The sequence below is a fragment of the Stylophora pistillata genome, chromosome 6, assembly GCF_964205215.1.
Source record: "Stylophora pistillata chromosome 6, jaStyPist1.2, whole genome shotgun sequence".
Classification (NCBI taxonomy): domain Eukaryota; kingdom Metazoa; phylum Cnidaria; class Anthozoa; order Scleractinia; family Pocilloporidae; genus Stylophora; species Stylophora pistillata.
Window position 1 is genome coordinate 20958116 of NC_142524.1, and position 22546 is coordinate 20980661.

At 37.9% G+C, this 22546-nt stretch overlaps 2 long non-coding RNA genes across 2 annotated transcripts; both read left to right on the plus strand.

The window, feature by feature from the left end:
• Window positions 1-293: 293 nt before the first annotated feature.
• On the plus strand, window positions 294-3295 carry LOC148728723 (uncharacterized). Its single transcript, XR_016002312.1, has 2 exons — window positions 294-458; window positions 1902-3295. It is a non-coding gene; the product is annotated as an uncharacterized LOC148728723 (long non-coding RNA).
• A 6211-nt stretch (window positions 3296-9506) lies between these two features.
• Window positions 9507-10341, plus strand: LOC148728724 (uncharacterized). Its single transcript, XR_016002307.1, has 2 exons — window positions 9507-9807; window positions 10115-10341. It is a non-coding gene; the product is annotated as an uncharacterized LOC148728724 (long non-coding RNA).
• The last annotated feature ends 12205 nt before the right edge of the window (window positions 10342-22546 follow it).

Consider the following 22546-nt stretch of genomic DNA (forward strand, 5'->3'; position numbering starts at 1 on the left):
TCAGCATCTTAACTTACACGTGTGTTGAGAAGGAAAATAAAATCGAATATAATGAAGTAATCCGCTATATTTTGAAACTAATCGAGGATGTTAAGTATTTTGTTACATCAAAGATGCATTTGATATTTTCAGGATAGTAGTTCAATAAAAAATAATCATAATTATCGTGTGGTCATAACGTAATAAGTTGTGCGAAAAAAGAGTCAAGACTAGTTACACAACTGAGAAAGTTAAAGCCATCTTTCATTTTTCCCTGCGCATGCGCCTTTGGCCGCTTACAAAGCGACCTTACAATAATGATACTAAAAAATGCAGAGACGGTGAAAAGCAAATACTTCCTCTCTCTTAATTTGTCTAATTGTCGCTGTATTTATCTACATGGCTGATGATCACCTTTTCTTTCATTAACGTTACACGATTACGCCACATCACGGGAAAAAGGGGCAGCAGGATACACTGTAAGAATGTTATTGATCAGCTGAAGCGACACTGAAAACAGCTAAGCGCATATTTAAATGCAATAGAAGCCATCATAACGGCTGGACATGTCAAAAATTGGAATTACAAGGGGTGAAGAACAAATATAATATCATTCCTAAGTGTGGAATTTTTCCACATATTGCACGCTACAATTAAATTTCATTCAATAGCTTAATAATTATACTGGAAACTTTATTTGTTTTTAAATGTACAATTGTAAATCTCACTACGTATAGAAAATTTACAAATGCTGCTTGAGATTGGCTTATTCAACACACTCACAAAGATCAAAATTGCATCAAATCTGGGTTGTCCAAGTTCCTATTACTACAATAATAATAATCGAAACTTTATTTGTGTTTTTAAATGTACAATTGTAAATCTCACTACGTCTAGGCAATTTACAAATGCTGCTTGAGATTGGCTTATTCAACAGACATACAAAAATCAAAATTGCATCAAATCTGGGTTGTCCCAATTCCTATATCTACAACAAAAGACGAAATATGTTGCTCTAATAGCTATATTTATCATTTTCTTGTTTATGCAAAGTTGCTGCTTTTTTGCTATGCCTATGTCATTCATCATGCCTAAGAACGTAGAGCATTCATCTGAGAAAACGCCAAGGGAGCTCATGGAGAGATTTACAAATTTCACACATCTGAAAGTTCTACTCATTTCATTAATCAAATTCCGATATCTTTTTCTTTTTTACGTTCTACATTGTTGTACAAGTTAGATTCGAAACCAACTGTTAATTCTAGAACACATAGGCACTTGGACTGGGTTAGGAAAAGAAGATCTGGGCGATAATTTTCACTAGTTATTATTGAGGGATTTAGAAAACCAGTAACATCTGCATAGATCGAGGAGCTTACATTACTTACAAGTTGAAGGGACTTGGCAATGAAGTTAAGGATTGAGTCGTGTCCCCAGGTAAAGCGATCAAGGCATTGTTGACAACCAGCGACAACATGAAGGAGTGACTCAGGATTAAGGCAAAAGGAAGAATCAGGACTTTGTGATAATCCCCATCTTACCAAATTCTTACGTGTAGGAAGAGAGTTGTTGATGTAGCGGATGGTAAAGTTGTAAATGTTCTTCGGTAGATGGGACTGGGCCACTGACCAAATAGATTTAACAGATGACAATAAATACTTCATAACATTTGAGAAGAAGAAACCTTGAGATGTTAGGTGGTGTTGCAATTTATCCTCTTGATTAGAACGGAAATCCATAAGAACTTCCTTAGTGGATTTGTACACATCATATTGAATATTAGTGTGACAGCTTGACGATTTCCAGAAAGCTTTCAAGGAATCATTTGGGGACTCTTTTAATGAATTTCGGAGAAGTGACTGGCACTGAGTAAATTTGATAGAAGGAGGAAAAATATTAAGACCAAATCTATTGCTTTCTAGGAAAACATTGCTCAGTGTTCCAGATATCGGAATATCAAGCCATTTTTGGATGTAGCCATTCACTACAGAGTCGAGATGTTGCGTTATCCAGGTTTTGGATATATTTGCTATGGTGAAATGCCATGAGAACTTCGATAGGACATAGCGGCTGTACAGAAGAAGTTTGTGTATAGGATGCAGTGGCTTTATATCGATGTCATTCATCAAGATTTGTAAAAGAGAAGACAATTCAGATTTGTGTTGGTTATTAGACATGTTGAAGTCAAAGAGGCGACCTAAGTAACGAAATGATTCACCCATTTCCACACAGGGAATTAGAACTCCTTTGATCAACAGCTTGGGTAAATATTGGACAGATTTAGTGCACAGTTTCCGTATTCCAAAAGTAGAACATTTGTCAACTCCGATCGTCATGTTCGACCAATTACACCATGATATGAAGCGATTAAGTAGGTGTTGATTTTCTGATTCTTGACCGCTTATCACAGCGGCATCGTCGGCGAACTGAAACAAGTGAATAGGATTTAAGAACTCGAGGGAAAAGCCAAACTGGCGGTATTTTTCAGGTTTAATATGCTCTAGAAACGTGTAATAATAATAATAATAATAATAATAATAATAACAATAAAGAGTATTTGTATAGTGCACAACTCCAAAAAATTTCCCGTGGCGCTTTACAACAAATAAAATCAAATTATAAACAAACTACATTTACTAACATTCACTAACAAACATTTTAAAAAGATAAGTTTTCAAAACGCTTACCTTTCATTGGCATGACATTGCCATGACAGCCTTAATCTTAATATAGCAGTAGGACCATTCACGTTACTGTTAATCCCTCAAGATCTACTGCGAAACGTTCATTTAAAGCTGCAACGGCTCAAGTAATTTTCCTCTGTTTTACAAATATATATATATATATATATATATGAATAAAGGCTGATAGTTTCGAAAGAAACTGTTTGGGGCTGCGTCGGTGGGAGTAACGAAATAATTTGGATATATCAACAAAGTTGAAATGGTAAATTGGCCACCGTAATGATTACAAAAGCTGACGTTTCGAGCGTTAGCCCTTCGTCGGAGCGAAGTTGATATATCCAAATTATATATATATATATGTTAGACGTTTTGTTGTGTAGTATCGCTGAGAATTTTCCCGAGTTGCGCCGTATTTAAACAAATAACGAGTAAAAATACTCAGCGATACTACACAACAAAACGTCTAAAAGTTATTTACTATCCAACACGCCAAATTGTTTACATTTCAATGCGGGCGAATTTTGCGGATATTTATTTACGGTGCGTGACAGAAGTATGTAAAGCGGAACGGAATTGGCGCGTTGTCGCGTTGCTGTTTCTATTTTCTTCAATAAATGAAGAAATTTCCTGATCGTCTTGTGTTTTTCTTCGTTCGATTCATCTAAAAAACTTGAATCTATATTTGCCAGCCATTCCGGCTCTTCTTCGTCAGAAATATGATTCAAATTGTCTGCCATTTTTTTTTGTTAACTCCAACTTCTTGGTCTTCATTTTCCAACACAACAGTGGTAACAAGGGCCAAAGATTGACCTCCTCATGTAAAATATACCATTTTCTCTTTCTTTGTTCCTCCTTCACTTACATTTGCAGGTGACGGATGTCACAAGCAAGAATGTGTTGTTCTAGAGATAGTTGGAGTCTGACTCTGTCACACCTTTTACGTTACATAGCATGTTTTAATCCTCTTTGAAGTAGGTGATGAGGTTTGGCTCCCCGGGTTGCAATTGGGTGATTGCATTAAAATGACATGGTGAGCGTGAGTGGCAAGTAGAGCCTGGGGGTGAGCCAATCCACGAGAAAGATAGAACCAGTCATCGCTCGGCTCTCTCGGCTAGCCGACATTCATCTTTAGATAGATAGATAGTTTATTACCAAATAAAATACATAGCAGCCATTACGTGCTTTTCACAATCATTGATTACATAAGACTATATATAGTCCGGAAGCCAGGACCCTAATAAAAGGGTTTCGTACAATGACCGGGTCAGAAAATGTTTGATAGTGGATTTTGATAGAACAAGACCTGCTTATCAATGTCAGCTAGTTAGTAGAGTTGAATTACGGTATAGGTTACGAGTTAAGCGGCTATTTTAATAGGTCACCTGTTTAAATTCATGGAAACGAGGTTAAGATACAAGACCACTGATAATGCGTAAATTAAACGTTTATTTTGACATGAATCTACAAATATCATTACACCTTTGTAGAACGAATCTTAGCCATGTTCAGATTGCTCAAATTTAGGTCACGTGACCGAACACGTCTCAGCTGCAAGGTCAAAAATGATGTTTTAGAGCTTTTACTAACCTATTTTAACGTCTTCACTACCATGTGTTAATTATTCACAGATAAACTGATGTTTTATACGTACTTTTAGTGCAGTACACAATTTGACACAAATTCTAGCTTATTCAAACTGAAACAATAAAAAATGGTAATTTTTCTTCCATTTCTGGGTCAACATGAAAACGAGGCTCATTCCGGTAGCTTCTGTTTACAGCGTTATTTGCAATTGTTTATCAAGGGAAACCTATAACATCTTTGCTTCTTAACAAATAATTTCCCAGTCATGCACAAAGTTTGCAAAGCAAGGTCACGTGACCGATCACGTGACCTCAGACAGGCCAAAAAGTTATATTTCAGTATTAGAAAATGCCTGTTACATGAACAATAGTTGTTGCCTGCTTCCTTAAAGGATAAGACTGTTATTTATTGTAATTTACGGCTAAATGACTTGATTCTCCATTTTTTCAGGTCTTTTACACCATTAATTTGTAGCTTAAAGCAGGGACCGATCTTTTTAAGGTATCTACTGCATATTATACTTTCATCTCGCTTTTCAGTTAAATAATAGATTTTGTGGTTAGAAATTGCGGGTGTTCTGTGATGCGTTAGCTCATTTTTGCAAGTATCATAGTTACTTTTGTGGGAAAATGAAATGAGGCTGTAGCCTCTTTTTCACGAATCTTCAAAACGAGGCTACACCATCCATCATGGCTGCCTCCATGGCTGAAGCAGTGCAATCTCTGTAAGTACGTTTATAGAATAGCTGTATCTTATTTACTCAAACTAATACTTTTATAAAACAAAAAAAACAACAACAACAATCGACCATTGTTTTTTATGTCCTTTTAGAACGCAATGTCTTGCAATATTTCAAAATGTTTATATTTGGTTGCCATTTTCTTTTTATGGCTTTATGTTTTTTATGTGACACGTTACTTTAAAATTCGTTATTAGATTATAGAATGGCTGATAAAGATTCCTTTTCTGAGGGCTTCGCCATACCGTTACTTCCAAAATCGAGAAAAAGGAAACTGTCCCGTAGCACACTGTATATTATTTGCCAGAATGACCGCCCAGAGGAACCACTCAGAAAGGCTACCAATTACGTTACATAAATATATTACGTTATTAAATATTATTATTATTATTATTATTATTATTAAATATATTATAATTAAATATATTACGCTATTACGTTACAAAAATGCTAAGACCTAAATAAAATTACTAATATAACTAATATACAGCAGTGGAATAGCTAAAAATCTAGGTTAGCACGCGCACACAGTCGGGATAAATGAAGATTTAAAACGATCAGTGCGAAAGCGCGGCATGTTAAAAACGCGCCGGTGTATTACGTTATTAAATATTATTATTATTATTATTAAATATATTATAATTAAATATATTACTCTATTACGTTATAAAAATGCTAAGACCTAAATAAAATTACTAATATAACTAATATAACTAATATACAGCAGTGGAATAGCTAAAAATCTAGGTTAGCACGCGCACACAGCCGGGATAAATGAAGATTTAAAACGATCAGTGCGAATGCGCGGCATGTTAAAAACGCGCCGGTGTCTAGTATTGTTAGCTGAAAGATGCCTATCTGGCAGCAAGTTATATAAATTGTGAGATGGATTTGAGACAGACAAAGACAGATCCGTACATACTTTCATGCGTCTGTCATAGAGCGAAGCTAAACTGTGCCTTTCTAAAGAGTCATGGTATCACAGTTCAGGCGAAATGATGGATAATGCGCGTCTTTGGACCCTTTCAGTGTCATCACTAAGATACGCAGGTAACGCATGATGGAATATTTGTGCGCAGTATTCCAGAACAGGACGTATAGTAGTACAATAGAAATTAGTTATGTCATCCGCTGGAACGCGGGCCCTCTTTAGGAGAACTAAAAAGTATAATCGTTTGTTTGCTCTTTTTATAACATCATTGACGTGGTTATTCCACTTAAGGTTACACGAAATAGTCACGCCTAGGATCCTAGCCGACTCTACCGTCTCCAATTCTTTGCCATCTACCAAGACGGGAGTGAAATGGTGTTTCTGCCTTTTGCAGTCGATGAACATAACTTTGCATTTGTCAGCATTAAGCTGCATCTTCTGTGCTTTGGACCAATCCTCTACCACTTTAACAGCGGTTTGGGCGTCACCTAATGCGTTACGCGCGACGATCTCTGCCACCGTCGTGTCATCAACGTACTTCCAAGTTTGAACCTGGGGAATTTTTATTTCTTCAGTACGTTCGTTTTCGACTAACTAATCAGAACATTGTCGGCAGCATGTCTTAAGAAAAACACTGGTTGAGTTTTGGAACTTGTACATGGATCATGCTTGTTCACCAAAGTTTCTTCTGCTTGGCTTAGACGAGCCTCTTAATTGAAATAAATAACTCGAGCGGCATGACACTTTGATGTTATGAAACTGAATTTAACCAAGAGGTTTGCTTCTTGATGTTCGTGAGACAAAGCAGGTAGAATTAAGCACAAATTTCTTTGCTTCTTTTGCTTGTAGTTAATCTCGTATCCTTTTTCTCCCGTTCACAGTTATTTTTGTTATCCGAACCACGAAGGGGAGACAGTTGGCAGCTCAGTTGAGTTAAAAACGTACGCTGATCATGATATGCTCGCTCACGAGATTACCCTTTGCATGATCGAAACGGGCGATTTTGAGTTCATTGCAGTAAATGGTTTGAACCCGGGGTAACATGTGAAGGTGTAGTCTGATCGTCCGGGTGAGTGTAGTCCTGAGAAGGACTGTTGTCGGTGGCAGTGACTGACGTTTCGACAACCTGTGCGGAAGTCATCATCAGAGTCAAGTGAGTGATTGTTGTCAGTAGAATGTTCTTATTCTAGGCCTATTTTTTCAACCTTTCTGATGAAGCAAATTATGAAAAGCCTATTTGTAAAAAAGCAGAAACACTATATTTATTAAATGAAAGTTGTTTTCTAATTCGGTTTGTACTTATTAATAAGGCTGGCCATACCAACCTGTCCCTCATAAGAAAAAAAATTTAAACCTTCATGATAAATGTAATTTATGAAAAACCTTTGGTAAAAAGTACAAAAACCATGTTGATCCACCCAGTCACTAGGAAGGCATCGTGAAAGATAGTCCGTATGTATGTTCTCCGTGGGCGGTAATAACATCGACACGTGATATAGTATTTCGTTAGAATTCATGTAATAAAGGAAGTTATTCGAAAGAGCATATTGAAATTTTAAAAATGCTTTCCTCTCTTTGAATTTTTTCCTTACTGACATGAAGCCTCGCCCACTTCCTCTCCCTCCATTCTATAACTACTTACCCAGGACTCCTCGCGGGCCCAGTTACCATTTTAGTCACTGATCTTCTTGTAGACAAAGCTCAATTCAGTAATGAAAACTCATGTAAAGTTAACCTTGAAAACCAAACATAAAAAGGGGCGAAATTCAGGAAAACAATACCTTGCTAGGTAAAAATGCAATAATTTACCTCTTGCTTTATTCTAGGAGTTTTGTTTAAGAACTTTTTGTTTTTGACTTCGAAAATTCCATTTTTTAGGGGAGTTTCTGACACTTGACACGCAAATATTGTCCATTTGCCAACTTGCAATGGAACGGAATATGAGTCGGTTTCACAAAGTGCGTTAGTATTTATAAAATGCAATGGAAATCAGTAACAAAATGAGCAAAAAGAAAACCATGAACTGAACATATTCTTGTAACCGAAAGTTATTTGCTTTTGTGTACGCTGTTGGTTTGCAAGAACATTTTGCTTTTGGCTCGTCTTAATTCGACCATCTCCGTTAGAGGTGTTATACTAGAGATGAAAATACTTTACTCAGTTCCTGTTATTCGAGGTAGAGTTATCACTTAAGCTGTTTGAGTATATGATTCTCCATCAGGTGCTCAGCTACACCTGTAAGTTAATTTACAAGAAATGAGGTGATTTTGAAAAACAAGTAGATAAGTTAGGTTAAAAGCTGTGTCCCAATTTTTTTCAGGTTGTCATTTTGAGTGTCATCCCTCGGTCAGAGCAAAAAATAGATAAAACTCGCTTACAATCAAAATTCCTTACGGAGGTTTGCCTTGTGTTATCAACCTATCGTTGAGAACGTTATCAATTTATTTCCAACTTTCTGTATCTACCCAGCCACCGACGCGCATAAGGGTTTTGAGAAACTGAAAACCTTTTTAATTTTTGACATTTAAGTCTGAAAATTGATCTCTCCCTTTTAGAAAAAGTTTAAACAGATGTTTTCAGCTGAAGATAAACAATTTAAGAGCGACTTTTAATTACTTTTCTACATTTAGTAGAGTTTACTACATTTTATTCTGAATTTGTTTCTAAACGGGCATTTCCTCAAGTCCTGTCTTCCGTCGGGAGGAAGAGTTAACTTGTCGGAGAGGTCAATGTTGACTGAGAACGGCTAAATTAATAGTTCTAACTAAATAAATTTTCATTCAGCCATCACCTTTGTTAAACGACTCAGTAGTTACTGGTTGACTTATCATATTTATTCAAGTTAGAATGAGGACGATTACAAACAAGTAATAATAAAAGGTTTATTAAACATCTAGACTCCTGAAACACCATAACATTGAAGTATAACAGTTGGCGCAGTTTAGATGGTTTGTCGTGATTAAGCATCGGAGGTTGGAATCCGAAGGTCTAAGATTCAAAGCCTCGTAGACTATGGATTACGGACTGCGTTGGAATAAATTTTAGCCACGCATTATTTCCTCAAACTTACGTCTAATACAAATATTTTTTAGGGAATTTTCATTTTTTAACGGTAAGTTGTACCAATGGTGAGGGCACCATAAAAAGATTCATCGATCTCTTAGTATTTCTTGCCTTTCCTCATCGCCTAGGTATCCCAAATAAAAATGAAAAATATAAAAAATTAATCCCTAAAGATTCGGTAGAAGACATAAAATATTTTATTTTGGGGCAAATTAGTTTATGAATTTACGTTTCAACTTGATCTGCTGCAGGCACAGGTAGTAAAGTCGAAGAAAAAACACATGCAGACCGGAAACTCGTGAAGCATCTATTTGCATCAGTGGTAACTTAGTCCAGTTAAAATAGTAGTCTGATTATTAGGAAAAACTTAAGTTACGTTTTTGCGTTTATCGTCTCTTTCATTCTCGGCACGTTTTGTGCAATTCTAACAACCCTTAGGCGACCAGATGCTTCTTGACGAGGGATCGAGGTAATGGGCAGATCAAATTTTTTCCGGCTTTCGCTTTAATTATTTGATACGCGAATTTTATTTCACTGTTTTCATGTCAGGAAGAAATTGATCTCATAAAGCTAACTATATGTAGGCGTTTTGGAACGAGGGAGATGCAGATTTCTCACGAAATTCACTCTATAAAAGCCCAGGCACTTTCCTACTGCATCAAAGTGATCCAGACAGGCACCGTCAACTGAATCATTCAGTGAAAGTCAGGAACATCAGGAAAGTCATGGAAGCACGAGTGATGTTAAGCATTCTGTTCCTGTTATCCCTGCTTCTTGTCCAAGGATCCGATGGGTTAGGACTATCAACAGCTTGCACCCATGGCTCGGTATGTAACAGGGGCATGTGCAGTTACACCATATTGAGTGACAAATTCAGCTCAGTTTGACTAAACCGAAACCAAATTAAAATTGTTTCACCTCATCTAATCATTTGCTACAGACGAATGCTGCTTGGAAAACGAAGAAAACTACAAAAACCAAAAAAAAGCAAAACAACAACAACAACAACAACAAAAGAAAGACAAAACAAACAAGAAAGCGTTCGTTTGAAGCCACAGAAAATTGAAATTGGTTAAAACTGATGAATGCAATTGTGATTTTTGGTATACCCATTCATGTTTTCTTCTTTTGTAGCCCTGTCGAAAAGGAAAGCGGAGGGAAGGTCACGCAAGACGGGTTTGTTCGATTGCTCGACAATTGAATTGTGAACAGATCATGCGGGACGAAGATACACACCAAAGAGGACTGCGTGAGGAAGATGTTGTTGGGGAAATGTTTGAAAAATGAGTAAACAGAAAGGAAGCACCCTTTTAAACGCGTTTTCTTTCGTTAATTCAATAAAGTAAAAGAACACTTCGGAAGTCTGGAATAGTCTGGTTTTGACGCTGAGTCTCGACATTGGTTCTTGAATAATAGGTGGGATCCTGTTGTATTAAAGGACATTCCCCCACATGTCCTTGATAAGTATGTCCCCCACCCTCCCCTCTCGAGGGTTGCGGATTACGGAGCTGTTTCGGTCTCAAAATGAGCATATGTCTTGATCGGGTACGATTTTCCTTGAATTAATCTAGAAACTCGTCCTTATTCGAAATGAGCTGTTTACAAAAAGAGTGGTTGAAAGTGTTCTCTTTTTCTTTTTTTTATTTAAGAGAATTGGACGTAAGAGGCACAACTTATTTTGTTTAAGGATCATGATACCAAATTAAAAATCAGCTGCTTAGCAAGTCAGCTGCTTAGCAAGACTGATTCAGAAACAATGAGTTCATTATAAACTATTTGCGAATAAACAAGTTAAGTTAATAGCTGTTGGAGATGGAAATGATTGTCGTTCTGCGTGACAGCGCTACATCAAAGAAAAAATTAAAAATATTCGCAATGGTGATATGCCTTGTGTCATATCCAGCTAAATTTTTCAGAAAGCTTACTTCATTTTTTTCTTCATTTATTACCGCTCCGTTTTTTCCAATTGTAGCCACGACTTAGCATACAGAATGTACTTCGGAAGGGGGATAATGTTGGATAATGGACCTATCAACGTTTCGCTTATACATGTAATTATCACAGTTTAATGTGGGCGTGTTGCAACAAATGGGATGCAAATTTTCAAACAAACTCACTTTAAAACTTCCCTACTATGAATTGATCTAGTTTTGGGGTTGAAGTTCGATATCGTCCTTGAATACTAAGAAGGACCCCGATGCATTTAGGGATATTAGGGGCTTTAAGCAATCAGGACGGCAACGCCACGGAAGACGTCGATTAAAAAACGAGTTTCTACTTTTAGTTAGAATTTCGAAAATGGCTGCATGTGTTTACCGTCTCATAGGGCGCCAGATCTCAAACTCAACATAACGCATAAAAGTAGCGTTGAGTTCCAAATGTAAATAATAATAATTTGCCGCTGTGGTTTCGCTTCGCAGACGACGCAAATTCTGGTGATTTCACGTTGTTGTTTTGAAAGGTCGGCTAAGAAATGTACAAAGTTTTAAAACGCATGTGCTGGGCTATTGTTCTGCCAATTAGATCTATTGTTTTTCCACGTTCTAGTTACCGTAGCCGTTGTGGTACGTTTGCTTAAAGTCCCTATTCTCCCACGCGACCTAGGTAGCATGTGTACCACTCTTCCATCTTCAAGGTACTGGATCTCGAGCTGTATTGGTCTCGAAACGGGTATATTTTGGTAGGATATGATTTTCACAAGACTGTATATGGCTATTTGCCGTTTTAAATACAGATGAGTGATTTGGAATCAAAAGTATCTTAAATTCATTATTGCAACGAATTTTCTTGTGAAATTACGAATTGGTGATATTGTGATATTGATTCTTCTCCGGATCTTTATGATGCGATAACAAAACTAAAGTTATTTGGAATATTGTCTACACATGGAGAACCAAATGGCAGACCCCTATAAATATCTGCCAGGGGTGCACTCCGAAAGCTGAGCTACAAAGTGGGGGCTCTGATCTTTTCTTGAACGTTGATAATCGATCCTTACTTGCTGAAGACCAGCGCTTTGATAAAAGAAAGGTGTTTTTTTTTTTATAAAAGGCGTCCCTAGTCGCGGCAATTTTCAGCAGTCGATTTTTAGGAAAGTTTTATTGCATTGAAAGACTTATCAGGAAGTGTTTGAGGTTGGGGAGTGCCTAGCACGAGGTGGAAATTAAAATAGCTTACTCGGCGACGTATAAACAAAAAGGCCTCTAAAAGAAGAAAATTTAGTTCATGTAAAACAAATTCAGGCGGCAACTACCGTTTTCGTTGGGAAGCCTTAAAACTCATTCTTTCTCTTTTGTTTAAGTTTCTACTTCTTAAGCACATACGAAAAGTTACCTCGCGATGCATTTGGTTTCTTTAATGATACTTAAAACTAATTTTATTTACGTTGTAATCATTCGAGTATTTTTCAAATCGGAATTCATAAGTTTCTTTGAGTGAGCATCTCCTCACTTGACCCCGATTATGACTTCCGATCAGCTCACGTTGTCGAAACATTCTTCAGTCGCCGCTACCGACGACAGTTATTCTCAGGACTGTACTGAAGAGGACGATCACACATACCCTACGAGCACAGTCTCTTGTCTGCGTTCCTTTCTCTCGCGCAGGAGACTCCACTTATTATTTTTTTATTTTATTTTATTTAATCTTTATTTGAACACGATCAATTCATCAGCCTATAAAAATACATATCACATATGCTAAGATATTTAAAATTAAAACTACATACTATAACACTAAAGCTGTTTTCCGTGAATGCCGTGCGTTAGACTTTAAGAATGTCATTGATCTTACGTTTAAATAACTCCAGAGACTCTGTGTTCCTTATATCGCGTGGTAGGCTGTTCCATAATGTGGCGCCATTGTAGCTAAAGCTTTTTCTGTAATAATTAGTGCGCGGTAGTGGAACATTAAGCTTAATTTCAGAGTCCCTGAAGTCATAAGCAGAGTCACGCCACGTAAACTTTGAATATAGATACCTTGGAGCTAGCCCATGCAGACATCTAAACATCATGGTGGTTTTACGGATTTCCTGCTGGCGTGCAAGATTTTTCCACCCCAAAAACTCGAGTAGCTCAGTTGCATCAGCATCATAGTTAGAGAATGTCAACACACGAACTGCTCTATTCTGAAATTTCTGCAGTTTGTCTCGTAGCATTTTCCCACAGCTACCCCAAACAATGTCACAGTAATCAAAGTGAGGTTTTACTAAAGCTTCCTAAATGAGAAATAAAGTTGATGCTGGGTCAGGTGCCTAATTCGCTTTAGGGCCCCGATACCAGAGGTGATCTTTTTCGTTAGTTTTGCGATGTGACTATGTCAATCGAGTTTATCGTCTATTATTACACCAAGCGACTTTTTAGCTGTAACCTGGCTCACTTGAGTATTGTTCATTGTAATTGTTGGTGAAGTTGTGAGAGTATTCAGTCTCTGCCTCGACCCTATTAGCATGAATTCGGTTTTAGTCATGTTCAACGCGAGTTTGTTCGCTTGTAGCCAGTTGAAGACGTTTTCTAGGTTTTCATTTAGACAAAACTGAACGTTCTCAAGATTTCTTCCCGCATATGTGAGGTGCGCGTCATCGGCATACATTCTCGGTTTACAATTTGATAAGCAATTTGGAAGATCGTTGATATATAATAAGAACAAGAATGGACCGAAGATGGTCCCGTGAGGGACGCCGCAAGTCAATGAGTAGCTATTGGATAGCGACCCGTTCACAGAGCATTTTGTGTTCGGTTTTCCAAATATGACTGAAATCATCTGAAAGATTTTCCATGTATACCATAATAGTTTAGTTTCGATCGAAGGATCTGATGATCAACAGTGTCAAAAGCTTTTTTCAAATCTAGAAAAATGACTCCATTGATTTTCTCGTTATCAATATTATATGCCCAAGAATCTGTCGCTTCCAACAAAGCTGTTACAGTTGAAAGATTAGCACGAAACCCTGATTGGTTTTGACATAGAATATCGTGCTCTTCCAAATAGGCATATAACTGTTCATAAACTATCGTTTCAAACACCTTCGCCATTATTGGAATCACCGATATTGGGCGGTAATTGTTAGCATCACCGCGGTCATCCTGTTTATAAAGAGGGATAATCCTTGCATATTTCCAGTCGTCTGGAAACGTCCCTTGGCTAATGGATTGATTGAAAATATCACATATCGGCACACAAATAAGATCAGCACATTCCCTGATAAACCTAGCAGATATTTTGTCAAGGCCCGTTGCCTTTGACTTGTCTAGTCTATTTAAAAGTGAAAATACTTTAGTTGAATTGGTGGGTTGGAGCTTAAACCGTTTATCTGTTGCGGTAAGATATCTTTGATAGCTACGACTATCACAATTTATCTCACTGGCAAGTTTTGGACCAATATTAGCAAAGTGGTTATTGAATTCGTTTGATAGCTCCAACGGATTAGTTACCGTTAATCCGTTCACTTTTAGTTTACTTTAGATTTTCGAGAAGTTAGCTCGTTTATAGTCTGCCAGGTCTTTCGGGAGTCGCTGGTGTGCTTATTAAAACTATTTTGATAATAAACTTGCTTAGCTGAGCGTATTTGCTTATTGACTATATTTCTTTGTTTCTTAAATAATGCCCAATCGTTAGGATCATTTGCCTTGCTACCTTTGATTTTTAATGTCTCTGTTATGCATAAGGTCTTTGAATTTAGAGGTAATCCACGGAGAACTCCGTGAACGAACGCGCATCGTTTTCGGTGCGGCATGTTTGTCAGTGATAGCCAGAAATGTACATTTCCATTGCTGCCACATCACGTTTGGGTTGGAAGACTCGTATACATTATCCCAACATTGAGATAGAATATCATAACGAAACTTTTGGCGATCGAAATTTCGGAAATTTCTATATGTAATAGAATTATGTCTGTTAGACATCCCATTCAGGGCAAGTTTTCTATATACACACACCATGCTATGATCACTTATTCCGATATGACAAACTCCCGAACACGCAATCTTATCCGAGCAGTTGGTATAGATTAAATCAATTAGAGTTGATGAGGTAGGTGTTATCCTCGTCGGTTCAGAGATGAGCTGGTCGAGTCCGTAGACATCAGCAATACTCCTTAATTTGGATGTGTTATTGTCATATCGAGTAGTGATCATGTCACAGTTCATGTCTCCCAGTACAAAAAATTCTACATTTTCGCTATCCAATTTCCCAATTAGGGATTCAAAAGGTGAAAAAATGGCAATAGGAGAGTCAGGTGGTCTGTACCAAGTAACAATCACAAAAGATTTTGAATTTGGCTTATGGATTTCCAAGCAAAGATTTTCTTGTGTATCTATGTGTAGGTCATTTCGTACTATAAAGTTGATTGAAGTTTTTACATAGAAGCATACCCCTCCGCCGCATTTTGTTAGTCTATCGCGGCGAACTATTTCGTATCCCGGAATATGAACTTCATGATCTCGAATACTCTCATTCAGTTTCGTTTCATTTATGGAAACAATATCGATATCATTGTTTACTAATATGATTCTTAATTCGTCTATATGAGTAGTTAATTGATTAATATTGAGTGATGCCATTCTAAAACCGCGCAAAGGAGGCAATATTGAGACAGATTTTTCGGCCTTTTGGTTGCTTAATTGATCCCGCACGGCATTGATGGACAACACATTATCTCATTCTCGGTGCGATTTAAAATGATCATAAAACTGCTCATTACCTTTAAAATTTAAGTGCAGTCCACCTTTGTTGAGTCCACTATGAGATATGTTCTCATGATGGATTAATTTCCGTCCATTTTGATGGCAGAACTTCTTTAGATGCTTGTTGGCTGTTTTCACTGCCTGGTCCAGCTTATCTTTTCTGCATACAAGCTCCGACAGCGTAACTGTAGTATCACAGGTGCCCTCGATCTGTCTCACGAGATCCACAATCGATTCCGCAACAGCCTTTGGTTCCCTGGTTTTAAGATCATTAGTCCCAATGTGTAAAATCACTTTATTGGGCGAAGATTCCAGATTTGGCTTGAGATAGTGATTCATGGCCATTGTCGTAGCGCCCGAGAAGGGCTTGACTATAACCTTGTGGTTAACTGCTTTTCCCAGATCTTTTCCAGGTATTCTTGAGATCATCGAATCTCCTATGAACAGGGTTGTGCGCTCTTTTGGTTGTTTTTCGGGTTCGGATTCTTTTCCTGTCAGGGTGTTATTAGGACCTCCTTTACCTTTCGATTTCTTTCTTTTGTTCTTTGATTTCACAAGGAAGCCTTTTTCTTTGTTGGCGCAAGGTGTTGACTCATCCATATTTTGGACAATGGTATGTTCGTTAGAGGTGTTACCCATTGAACGGCATTGAGTAGCTGCTTCTCTGGATACGATTTGCAATGCAAAACTTAAAGAATCGCGTTCTTGGACTAACTTTTTATTTTCTTCCTTCAAAGATAGAATTATCTCCCTAAGTCGAGAATTTTCGGATCTCAGGTCTTTCTCATTAGGTTTGTCTTTTATATGAGCCCATAAGTTCAGCACTTCAGATTTCAGACAGTCCGACTCCTCTTGTACTGATTTGGCATTCTTGTTAAACGCCGGAGTAGAAGCTTCTTCTTCATTCACGAGAATAACTGAGTCGTCATCAACCGGTAACTGGAGTAGTTTCTTCAGTTTGGCTTTCATTGCTTTTGCATCCGGACCTTGGACTTGTAAGGTACCGGTACTGTTAAATAAAACCAACGTGATTGTCTTCGACTTCAAAGAACTAGACCTTTCAGAGGGACTCGCGGTTGCAGAAACTTCCGAATTCAGGACTGTGGGAAAAAATCCCTGAAGTTGTGTTAGGCTCGCTTTCCACTTGAATAGACTTTGTTTGTCGTCGCAATGTAGAAATTGGTTTAAGGGAGATGAAGAAGATTCAGTGGCAACAAATTCGGCGGAATTCGTGGAGCCTTCAGATACACGTCCGCACGCCATCATGTCACTGTCAGTGTAGCGTTGAAGTTGTGTCTGTCGGGACTCTACCCACAGGGTAGATCATAAGCAACCCCCTAGCTGCAACCCTGCTATTTTATTATGTAAGGGATGTATTATTTGACTAATGTCTAACATTTTGGCCTCTATTTTTCCACCGGTATGGTATATTTTGAATCAGATAAGTAGTTTTTAGTTATAACGGAACTAAACTATGGAAACTAGATTGGAGAAGAACCTGAATGCAAATGAATTTGTCATGGACTGTGCTCGTCTGCCTCTGTCCTTTATCTACGGCTTGGACTCACCAGATGACATGGTGCAAGGGTTCAACACACTTTTTGGTGAGTGAATTGAGAGACTTGCGCCCCTTAAGAGGATGAAGGTCACACGCCCACCTGCACCATGGATGAACTCCGATCAGATACGCAAGTTGCAGGCGGAGCGTGGTAAATTGCGACGTAAAGCTCATGAAAAAAACACTGATGATTCTTGGGATACGTTTAAAGAAGTGCGTAACAAACTTAAATCAACAATTAATAAGTCCAAACGGTCGTTCGGAACCAACGCGCTCTCTTCAAAACGACCTAAGGAAGTCTGGAGAATTATTCATCGTATTCTCCATCCTAGCCCCAAACGTCTTCAAGCAGATCCGGATAGACTGAACGAATTCTTTATTAAAACTAATGAAAGAACAATGGGCACCAAACCAGACGAAAGATCAGACCTAATAGAACTTGTACACTCCTTTTCAGAGAAGCCATTGCCTTTCCGCTCTTCTTTTAAATTGCGTTGTGCAACGAGACAAGATGTGGATCAAGAAATAAGTGAACTTCGTTCTGACACGTCGACTGGCATGGATCAGATACCGGTGAAGTTTGTAAAACTGGCAAAGGATTATATCTCTGGCCCTATAACGCACATAATTAACAGATGCATTGTGACATCGAGTTTTCCTAAACTATGGAAGATTGCAAGAATTTCTCCGATTCCCAAGGTTAGTGAACCTCGATGTGATACAGTTCACCGTCCCGTGTCTCTCCTGCCAACGGTCTTTAAAATGTTTGAACGCTTAGTGCTCCGCCAGCTCGTTGAATACATAAACGAGGAAGCTCTTCTTGGTCCTACCATCTCGGGGTTCCGCAAGGGACATTCCACCACTAGTTTTCTATTAGGAATTCGAGATGCCCTGATACGAGCGTCTAGCAGAGGGGAGGTGACATTAATGGTCTGTGCAGATTACAGCAAAGCATTCCACACCGTCCAATTCAAGTCTGTCTTCACTAAGATGCATAACCTTGCTTCTTCTAAGGATTTCTTACTATGGATGGTTGATTATCTTACGGATCAAAGACAGTTGGTGCAAATAGATGATAGAAAATCGGACATGGCTACAGTTGAATTTGGAGTCCCGCAGAGTTCCATTCTTGGTCCAGTAATTTTTAATCTCTACGTTGCTGATCTTCAGAAGGAATTACAGTGCGTTTGTTATCAATATGCTGACGATACGACTTCCTATGTCCACTCGAAGCCCGGAGACTTGGACTCCTCAGCAGCCCAAATAAATAAAACCATCACAAGTTTCAAGAACTATTCCACTAGCTGTAATCTGGCTTTGAATCCAGCTAAAACAATCTGGATGCTCATCTCCACACCTGAGATGTCACGCTATCATAGTTTAGAGGAACGGGATGTTCCTATTGTTTGCGGGGACTCAGCGCTAAAGAGAATTCTTGTACCAAGCTATTGGGTGTCCACATAGATCAACATCTCTCATGGAACACACATGTGGATTCTCTGTTAAGCTCGTCATGTGGTCTCTCTCCATTCTGCGTAGGCTCAAAAACCGAGCGCCATTCCACGTTAGAAAACATTTCGGAGAAGGCCTAGTTCTCTCAAAGCTAAACTATGCTTGCACGGTATTTCATCCCTTGCCCGTTTATCTAGAAAAGCGTCTCTAACGTCTACAGAATGCGTGTGCTGGCTTTGTCACAAGAAAATTTGCAGGTCTCGAGGATATTATTAAGTTAAACTGGTTACCAGTTAAAAAAAACGTTGAATTCAATATTTTTAAAAGTCGCTCATAAATCATCGTACGACAATAATAGCTTTCCCGAGTATCTGAGACTGACTCTCCATGAAGTAACTGCTTATAATTTAAGATCATCAAGAGAAACCCATACTTTTTACTCCTAGAGAATCAGGAACTTTCCAGCACTCGGCGGCAAAGTTGTTCAATAGACTCCCGATAGCAACAGGAAACATTTTAGAACATAATGTTTTTTTCCGTAGTGCTAAGAAACATTTATTTGCTAAATATCGGTCTTGAATCCACATAATATGTATTGTATATTTTAATATCTCACGATAAGTTACATTGATTAATTTTATTATTGTTATTATACTTTTAATTAGTTACTACATATATATATATATATATATATATATTCTGTATGCGAGGGAAACCCTGACCCTGTACACCCCAAGTAATCATACTTAAATAGAATGAATTTTTGAAAAGAAAATTTGCCCTGAGCGGGATTTGAACCCACGTCCCCCTGTTACTAGTCAGGTGTGATGACCACTACACTATCCTTAGTTGGGTTTCATATGGGCTTATAGGCCTCCCCTACCCGGTCACCTTAAAAAGTTCAATTTCCCGAGAGACCACGTCTCCGATCACGTAAATCACATCTTTGATCGCCGTGTTGCCAGCATCGTTGTCCGCCTAATAGTGCAGTGGTCATCACACCTGAATAGTAACAGGGGGACGTGGGTTCAAATCCTGCTTAGGGCAAATTTTCTTTTCAAACATTTATTCTATATATATATATATATTTATTAAAAACTGGATCATTGGATAATGCAATTCAACACTTTTTATTGGCTTAGCCATTATGGTATATCAGCCAATATACCATAATCTACGAATATGGTAAGCGTACGCACCAGCTTAAAATCAGAAGGGAGCTAAAAAATCCAGTTTCTTCTTACAAAATAATAATTTCTTGGGGGCCTTTTTAATAAAACAATTATTCCGCTCGCGCTTGTCGGATATGAAATGATTATAGCCAACTCGGCGCTACGCGCCTCGTTGGCTATCTATCATCTCATATCCAACGCGCGCTCGTGGAATAATTGTTAAATATATATGATAAGTTAAAAGGTCTCGAGCCAACAGTGACGCCGCGCCAAAAGGATCCAAAAGGATTCACAGTCCAAACCTCGATAAATGGTAGGAGAAGTAGCGCGGCACACGAGGACGGACAACTTCGAGCGAAGGAAGACATATACTCAATAAAAAGTTTAAAAAGTTTTTAAACTTTTTAGACTTTTTATTGAGTACATGTCTTCCTTCGCGCGAAGTTGTCCGTCCTCGTGTGCCACACTACTTCTATACTTAGATTAGATTAGTATTGTTACAGAAGAGCTTCTTAATTGTTGGAATGTGTAATAAATCAATAAGAAAAAAATTAAAAAAATAACTCATCATTTTAATTCATTGAGATTCTACGGAAATCTCTTTGTCTCTCAGAACCACTTTTACATCGAAGAAGGATAACCTGGAGGTAGTTTCCATAAGCGCACGTACGCCGGTGTGTACAGCTGAAATCTGGAAAAAAAATTCTTTTCCCTCATAGCATTTTTTGACAGTTACTATAAAATAGGACCGATTTTTAAATTTCGAATTATTAGAACTGGGGTGTGTGTTTGTTTTTCCGCTACCTTTTAATTAATCCATAAACGACAAGAAACGTTATTTGGCTTCCTAGAATTGTCTCTAGTTATTTTAGGAAGCCAACACCCTTTTAGTTTTAATTCTTGAATATTCTAAATATACAATGTTGCCCGGAGGTTAAACAAATGGTTCGCAGAGGTGAAAAATTAAAGTGAGACACATTTTATACACCTGTACTTCGAAGGATTGCGTGAGATTTATGATAAACTTATTTTGATAGAGGCCAGTCCTTTTCTCTGCCGATAGAAATCAAACTGATTCTGCTTTTGAATGAGGAGAAAGTTAAGAGCAAATCCGTGCAAAAATCAAACATTACATGGCAAAGTTAAAAAACTAAAACTCGCTGTTCTTTTGCATAGAAGTAGCCTTTAGAAAGTAGACAATTGCTGTGCAGTTTTCACGTTAAAAAAATTATTTGCTTCCGAAAAAACGAAAACGTTTAGTTTTCAGTCCTAGGATCGATTTGGCGACACCGAACAGGTTTAAAATAGGTCATGATTCACTCGACTCGCTTATCAAGAAAACTGTGTTAGAGAAAGCCATCACAGTTTCAAGTTGTTGTACAACTTGTCATAGTCTAAACACCGCGATTTCATAAAGATTGGATTAATTCTAGTATTTAAGAGAAGTCAAAAGCTTATGGCTCTCCCGTGTTAGGCGAAAAACGATAGTTTTTAGCATGTGCCTTTGCTCAGAGTTTCGTAAGATTACGAATAATAATACTAGAGCTGATGGTCTTTCAGAATATGTAAAGTTTAGTTTGGGAAAATGAATTTGGAATTTTTTATAAGTTTTTGAAAATCGCGAAGAAAGACAAGAAAATCACACCATCCTGTTGTGAACATGTGACCATCCAGACATGGACATAATAAAAATTAACACGACTCCGATGCATATAGCAATTGAAAGTAAATATAATAACCTTAAATCAAATATTATATTCTTAGCTGTTCATATGAGTCCAGAGTTTCAGTCTGTTTTGCTGTTTTCTCCATTCTGCGGCCATTTGAGCTTAGACATTCCTTGATATAAGTGTACCATATATTACGACTTAATATTCTCGCATACATTTCTTTATATTTCAAACAAACGACCAGACACGCCGCTTGTGTGGGCTCACTCTGCTTTGGAGTAGCAGATTTCTCTTTAGTTCGCTAATAAACTATTTTACCAAGAATTTATCTTTCTTGTTACTTACTTTTGAAGAATGGAACACCTCAAGTTTATGTAATTAAATTGACCTCATTAGTGCATGTTTTATTTCCCACGTGAACTAAAGAAAAATTCTAAAATTAAGGAAGACAATATTATGCGTATTCCTGCTCTTGGACAAAAGGTAGAGGTTTTTGCTCTTTCGGGAGTATAGTCGCCAGTCCATGTTCGCAAATTTATCACATTATAATGTCGCGCTATGCAGATTACGTAGGGTAGTTCTGTCAATTAAAAACCATCGTGACCTCTTTCCTGTTTTGAACTGATTTGATTGAAAACTTCGGAACAGCAATCGTCAAAAACAAAAGAAAAGAGACGTATGGCTAAAAGACCTAATCTTGGCCATTGAGAATACCTTATCCACCAGTTACTGTCACGAACTCTTGCTCAGCCTGATATGCAAATTTTGTGGTGCTTTGCGAGCAAGACGTAATTTACATATAGTCTCAAAACAGTCCACGGTAAACTGCATGGGAACACGTACTTGAACTAGTTGGCTTTATTGTCAGCCCTTTTATGGTTTCCTTGAGAATTTTCAGAAAAATTTGTATTACCAGTATAAAGGGTACAAATGTGAAAAGTGAGCTACGAAGAATTCGTTGAAAACTAAGCCGGTTCTGTTCATGGCTGCAGCGGCGGGCTTCTCAGTTCATGATAAACCTCACGAATGAA